This window comes from Pocillopora verrucosa, chromosome 13, assembly GCF_036669915.1.
Source record: "Pocillopora verrucosa isolate sample1 chromosome 13, ASM3666991v2, whole genome shotgun sequence".
Classification (NCBI taxonomy): domain Eukaryota; kingdom Metazoa; phylum Cnidaria; class Anthozoa; order Scleractinia; family Pocilloporidae; genus Pocillopora; species Pocillopora verrucosa.
In genome coordinates, this window is record NC_089324.1 from 2,349,933 (window position 1) to 2,357,599 (window position 7,667).

The 7,667-nt window shown below is 38.2% G+C and overlaps 1 protein-coding gene across 1 annotated transcript in view; it reads right to left on the minus strand.

Annotated features, from left to right (window-relative positions):
- Nucleotides 1-6,132, minus strand: part of LOC131791917 (uncharacterized) — a 64,936-nt gene extending 58,804 nt beyond the window's left edge. Inside the window, exon 1 of the mRNA XM_066160614.1 lies at nt 6,056-6,132. The gene's annotated coding sequence lies outside the window, so the exon portion shown is untranslated. The remainder of the gene's footprint in view (nt 1-6,055) is intronic.
- Nucleotides 6,133-7,667: the final 1,535 nt, after the last annotated feature.

Sequence of the window (7,667 nt, forward strand, 5' to 3'; positions counted from 1 at the left end):
ACCAAGAATTTCAAGAAACAGGCTTCAGAAGATATATTTTTTTCTGTTTTAGACACCAAGCTAGATTAAAACCTTCCAACGTTAATTCTTTGCCCTTTGAAATCATTCAGACCTTGCACCAAAAGAAAAAAATAAATGGCCACGATCTACTTACTGCTCCATGATACGTCGGTATATCCACCAAATATGGAATCGTTCACTTTGATGATTGTCACTGTGGGTCCTCTCCCATCGCATTTGCTGTGGAATGTCGATGCCGCCCAGCCGTCTGTCTTAGCGTGCCAACACTTCACAAACCTGCTCCACTCTGAACTCAGGAGGACTGGTTCTAGGTAGGAAAGCAGCTTACCTGTGTAGTTGTTGTAGTCGAGGCTGGTAAGAATAACGGAACCATTAAGGCCACCTATACGAATAACCGAAAAAAGGTAAGGATTGCCCTACTTTGAAGTTTTGGCGTCATGTTGCATTCGTCATCTTGGTGGGGGTAATGCCTACAATTTGCTTTTTCGTTTTTACGAATTACAGCGTGACAACCGTTGTGTGACGCGCATCGATCTCTGACACAACTTGCCTTTCCGACCCCATATGAACTGGTAGGTGCACTTACGAAAACATTGTCTCCCTTTCAGAAGTATTTACACGATGAAAGCGTGTTTTTATGATAATCCAGATTGCTAAACCCAGTACACCTGGTCACATCTCGCCTCCTAATTTGCACCAATCAATGCTTTCTTAGAATTAGAGGAAAACCACGAGATAAAGACATGATAACAATGAAAAAAAAAAATTAAGGTTGATCAAGATCAATGAAACTGTTTCTTTTTTGAGGGGGGGGGGGGGTGGGGGGATGGTAAGTGAGACGTATTCTTCAACCCTTTAACCTCTAAGAGGGATTGGCATTTAATTTCTCCCTACCGTATTACTGTCGAACCAAACATCAGAATCAAGGGAATAAAGGAAATAATCATCAAGTTATGAAGCTCTTGATTGTCAAACAAATTCCCTTGGCAGTACCATACGGTATGCATAGAGAACAGTGAGGAGAATATCTGTACTGACGTTAGGGAGTAAAGGGTCATAATGTCGCCCTTTGTTAGGACGATTTCCATCTTGGTCTCGATTCAGGACTGACTCATATTAAAAAAATATATTTCCAAAATTGTAAGCTTCATATGACAGTACGGAAAGATAGAGAATGCGAAATGCGAGTTTCATAACAAACTGAGGTCACTGGTATCTCAATGTTAGTTAAACTCACCGAAATAGCAGCTTGTTCCGTTTCCTTGGTATCTAGAATTGCAGGTGCATCGATAGGAACCAACAGTATTGTTGCAGAAAGCATTGGCGTCACAGTCATGCGATTTATTTACACATTCGTCGACATCTGAAAGAATGCATGAAAAAATACATGGCTTGAGCTCAAGGGCAAGAATCGATCGAAAATGACGGTTATTTGCGAAAACGTCTCGCCGTATAAGCAATTGAACGTGACATGGTGTGGGGTATAATTCCAATCGGTCGTTAAAGCAACTTTTTTTAATCGAGTGTCCAGATCAAGCCGGGATTGTTTTGGTTTTGCTTTGTTTTAAAATGAATTGCTTCAGGCATTAGTGAAAGTCATTTCACCAACTTACCGACGCATTTTTTTCCGTTTCCAGTAAAACCAGCTTTGCACGATCAACTGTGAGAACCGATGGTGTTCACACACTTGGCGTTGACGTCACACACAGGAATTGTTGAATTACATTCGTCCACGTCTGAAAAAACGAAATAGTTTGCGGTCGGTTTAAAAGCCAAAAAGAGGGGGTTCGCTGAATTATTGCTCGTTCATGGATTCATAAGACCAACTGCTTCCGGTTAAAACCAAAATTTACTTTATACGACCCCTTTAGGAAGCAAAGTTTCCCCTTCTCTATTCGTTAAATTTCGTCACTATAAAGTTGTGGTAACGGACTGCTATTCAATGATTATCTCTGTGTCAAAAAAGAAATCTTTTTATTCTATTTGATTTGCTCTCAAATCGATCAGTTTAAGAGAGATTATAGCATTTTTCATAGCTGTGTTTCCGTCAGATATCTTAATTTTAAAATTTTTTTTTTCTTTCGCATTATTTTTTCATTTTCCCCTACGAATATTGGGGGAGGAGTTGGTCAGGGGGTTGCAGTGTGCCTATAACATCTCTGTCAACGTTTTTATTTCAACGCTTTTGTTCGTGGTAAACCGATTTTTGTCTGTAGAAGATGTGAATTGATAAACACTTGAATTCACCTTCGGTTTTCACGTCACAAGGAGCCAGAACAGTCCTCTCGGGCACAATCGAGTGAAACCAGTATTTGCCGCTGACTGCTTGTCCTCCTTCGCTCATTTTGATTTCCTTACAAGTCTCCGCAGGCAGCTCAGGAATGGAACCGAGAGGGACTGAAAGAAAAAAGCGATCATATCAGCATAGCATTCCAAGTAAGCAAGACTTGGTGTTCGTCTTGGGGGCGAGGACGCTCATATTGAGGGCGACTTGACTTAGGTCAAGAAGGGAGGTGATGTGACACAATTCCTTAATTTTGGGTTGAGTTTTTGTGCTCTAAAAATGTCTTTAAAGGGAAGAAGACAAGAAAATGTACAAACCTCGTTTGTAATCTCGCTTAAAGTAAAATCTTTCAGGGCTCGGAACATAATCCTCTGGTCTGGCCTCCTTGGTTCGGTTGCTCAGCTCACAAATGTCTTGCGTAAAGACATAGTTAAAACTTTGACATCTGACGTCAGCATAGCATCCCCACAAGCACACATCTGAAAGACCAGCCCCCATGATCCTCTTGAAGATGTGGCGTTGAAGCATCATACCAAATTTGGAAACTTCCGGCTGGCCCGTAGCCTCCCATTGCTGTGCAGCTGTACAGTATAACAGCACGCTTTTGATCAACAGCCCTGCTGCGTACAAGACCTTTTTGGCCATTTCCTCTCGACGCAAGCTTTGGGGAAAAACGTTCCCTGGATAGAAAAAAGGCAAATTATCTTTTGGACGAAAACTTGCCCTAATCTGTAGACTGCTTTTTCGTGAGTTCACGATCAACATGCATGCCTCTTTGTGTGTCATTTTACTTTATTTTCATTTGTTTATTTTTTTTAGGAATTGCGAGCACAGAAAAGTCATAGATATTTGCCAAACTGGACCAAATTTAAGGAAAAGGGATGATTGTTCAATACCAAAACGTATTTAATCATTCGATATTTGTTATTTTTAACCATTAGCTTGATTTGCATTCTGGTCAGGAAATGCAATATCAAATGAGTAATGAAGAAAGGCTGGTTAGAGCTGTATTAGTTAGAATAGTTAGTTAGGAGCTGCTAACGAGTTAGGATTTGGAGTTTCTCCGTTATCGAGCAGTCGCTTGAACAGCGATCGAAAACCGATTGTTTGCAACTGGAGGTCGTGATACGAACTCGAATTCTACTTGTGAGCAAACCTCAAAGCTCCTTCAAGTTAGGATTTTAAGTCGGATTTCGAGCTCGATTTTCGAGTTGCAGTTTCAAGTAAAGCAAGGCATAGAACTTGAAAAGAAGCCGAAATACTTCGTTTCATTTTTGCGGACTACAAAATTAATTGCGGTCCTGCATGACATAATTTTATATTTCAGTCAGGTCCATACGCTTTGTTTTGTTTAAGAATTGTTCATACTAATCAGTTATTCAAGACTCGGGCTTGATTTTCGAGTTGCAGTTTCCAGTAAAGCAAGGCATAGAACTTGAAAAGAAGCCGAAATACTTCGTTTCATTTTTGCGGACTACAAAATTAATTGCGGTTCTGCATGACATAATTTTATATTTTAGTCAGGTCCATACGCTTTGTTTTGTTTAAGAATTGTTCATACTAATCAGTTATTCAAGACTCGGACTCCTTGTTGTCTCCTACTTGTTTTTGAAAACTTTTACGATCCTTCCGGCAAAAATTCGTTATATTCTTGATGCTCGCTCTATTATACCAGCCGGACTTACTAAACTTTTCAAGCTGCAAAGTGGGGACATCGTGAAATTGCTTTTTGAACTCATTAATAAAGAATTTTCAAGTTATCCTTACATGCAAGTAAGGTTACAAAAAAGATTGAAATAAAACGTTAAGTACCGCGTGATAAAACTCACATCAACTTCCATAAATGAGGAATTATAAAATGCGCTCGTGCTTGCCTTATATAAGTCCTATTGAGCCGCTAAGAACAAAATCTTTATTGACGCACGCCCGTGCGTAAATAAGATGACGTGAGCATTTTTTTCACCTGGCCTTAGAGTTTCCGTCCTGTTAAGCTACAGTGCAGTTTTCCTTCACTTTGAAATATGGAAGAAACCAGCGAAGAACTGTCCAATTTTTCTATCGACATTGACCTTTTAGGTCCTGATCCAACAAGCAACAAAACGAAAGCTGAAAAAAACTCGCAAGTTGCTTGTTGCGTAAATTTGTCAGAAGACCAGCTGCCGCAAATTTTGGCCGAAAGACATTCATTGAGAACAAAAAAAAAGTCACCAACTGGCCATTAAAATTTAAAGGTAAAATTTCCTTTTTCATTGTTGATTTTAAATTTGTTCAACCTGGGGAATAAAGTACACAGTTGTTAATTGGGAATTTACCAAAACCAAAACAATCGCGGCCGCAAAAAATCTAAATCAAAAACCATTTTCCCCGTAAATTTTGAGCTTTTCATTCACAGTTATCGGTTAACTGGATCAAATGTTCTCGCTCAAACCAACGTATAAAATGTGGCGTGTTTTTGACCAGCCAATAGGGACGTTTGTTTACTTTTTTGTGCGTTGTGAGAATTTTTCACTCTATCACAATAAAAGGCTTCTTCGAGCAGATCCCTGTTGTCGCTCTGTTATAAAAGAATTTGCTCGTGCTTTTAGCTGTGTGTATATCGAGTTATGGATGAACTTGGGAAGTTTGGAGAGCACTAAAGAAGCTAGAATTGCTCTCGGCTGCGCCTCGAGCTAGTCTTACGCATTTTTCGTGCTCTCCAAACGCATGCATCCATAACTCGATATACGCACGCTAACCATGAACAAATTCTTTATTTTTCCGCGAAACTCAACTTGGAAAATTTAGCATAGCGCATGAAAAATTTTCAACTGTTCAATATCTAACAAATTCCTTTTTGACACGATTAACGAGAAGTATGAGGTATATGCTTCATTTGCCAAATGGAATACGGACAATTTTTAAACTGCAAAAATATTTATGAAATATAAAAAAGTGTAGTCGGAGCCTGTCAGGGACTGCTTTAGGTGTCAGAGGCTGGAATCTTTAGGGGGAATCAGGATATGTTTCACACTTGAGTCAGATTTCTAACACGACCGTTTTATTCTATCTTCACCCAAATGATCTTCGCGATATTTGTAGGAAGCGGCTGAAGAGCGCTTGCGTGTAAACTTGGCATAAGACAGGAGCTTGCCAGTTTGTGAAAGATTTGTTTACGCGGCTGCATCGTCGAGCAAAAGGAAAAAATCAATTAATAATCAACCATGAGTTTATAAAGGAAGCGAAAACCACCGTAGCGAAAATTTGAAAAACTGAAGTTTCGAGTATAGTCGCTTCGTGGGAGCAATACAATACTTAGTTTATCAATGAATGCCGGGGTCCTTTTTCACAATATGCTGGGATTTGGGTCCTTGCAGTAGCTTTCCAGCACTTGTAAAACGAGCTTCCCATCTTTCTTCACATTTTAACTTGTCTCACAAAAATATTCAAGATTTTGCGAAGGCGGGAGACATAGATGGAAGTGAAAAATAAAAAAAATTAAAGGGGCCGCTGCCTTAGTAGGAACTCTCCAGACTAAGCCAATATATCTTCCATCAAAGTTTATTCTCTTACTACAGTATTTAAGCCTCTTGTTTCAAGAAAAAGGTCGTCAAATTTTCTGACATGATTTTTGGGTTTCATCGAGACACCTTTTTTTTCTTTTTTTTTTTTTTTTTTACCAGAAAATACCTTTGCGTAGCCATGCCATACTGACATAGCTCTCTGTAAACGAAATACTCTACACAACTTAGCACAAACAAAATTACTTCTTACCGTTTTCTCCAAGAATGTTTCTTTGCTGGTGATTCGTGTCTGTATGTAAGTGTAGCTCCCTAATTCAAAGACGAAGCTGAAGTTTTACATCTTGGTCAGGTCCATACGCTTTCTTTTGTCTACGAATTGTTGAAAGTAATCAATTATTTAACACCCAGATTCCTTGTAAGTCTTCTACTTGTTTTTGAAAACTTAAGCGATCCTTCCGGCAAAAATTCGTTTTTTTGTGATACTCACTCAATTTCACCGCCACAAATGTCAGAAAACAAAAATACTGTGAAACAGCACTTCTAAACAGCGAGACAATAAAACGGTGGACCGAATAGGCCTTCTAAATCTAAGGTGATATCAAAGAAGCTTTTCAGTTTTTGTAACTTTTCGAAATTCTGTGGCTGTGCGAGTTTACTAGACGTTGAATTGCTTTTTTTTTTGGCCCGCAATGACTTGAAGTCAGATTATAAATTGGCATATTGATGAAATCTCTTTCGCGTCAAATTAAGGAAAGGAAAGTGTTCCAAAACTTTGCGCCACAAAGGAAGTCGTAGAAAGTTGTAAAAAGTAGATAAAAAGAAACGCCATTTGAACTTCTGTATTCACTAGCAAATATTGCCATAATTTAAAGGTTTTCTATCAGCTGTGAAGAATACTATTGCCATATTCACATTGCTGCATTGGGACGTGAAATTCGAGATGTAATACAGAGAATTTCCAATATGAATTAAAATGTCCTTTTTGGTCAGATTGTTTGAAAAAAGTGATGTAAAGCTCATGTTTTGAATCCTTCGATTTAAAAAATAATCCTTACGCTGTTAGTTGGGGAATTAGAAATATCAAGTCAAATTTAACATATTTTCCGTCAGCAGCAAAAAGGGAAAAGCAAATCCTATACAAGGACTGTAAAACTCAAAACTAATCGCTTTCAAGTTGAGCTTTCTTCAGATGCGAGGGATTATCGCATCGAATTCGTTCTGACAAGTTTTCTCCTTTTTGTTTTCTCAAAATGAAGAAGTTGTATGTTCCAAATAGTTTAAATGCAATTTTCCATTCGTCGAGTGTTCACTAGTGTTAAAGAAAACTGGCTTACCTTTCAAGATCCAACACCTTTGCTGTAAGAAATTCAAAACTTATTAAAAAGAATACTGTCATTAGCATTTGTTGTTTTAGACTTGTAGCTGCAGTCACAGTAGTCAATTGAAAAACTCTTATCAATAATTAATTTGTTGTTCCTGTCTGGTCCATACCAATATATCACACTGCTTTTTTACAGTCTTGTAACGGCTTGGAATTTATATATAAATATCGCAACTTTTCGTAGCAGAATGAGTGTCTCGAATGTTACTTTGCGTAAATAGAAACATATTTTACGTTCTCAAACTTGCCATCCGCCGTAAAGATAAAAAAGGACTCTGTAATGATAAAGGGAATCGCACGCACTCTGAAAGGTAAATTAAAAATAAGGAATAATTCTCTTTTGTTCCTTACTGGCACACAGTTATTTCGCAATAAAGAAGTAATTATCAGTTTAAATAGACTATTTACTTCACACATCGAACCTCTACACAGGTTTCTTTTTTTATTTCATTCAGTTATACTTTATTTTTGTATCATCATT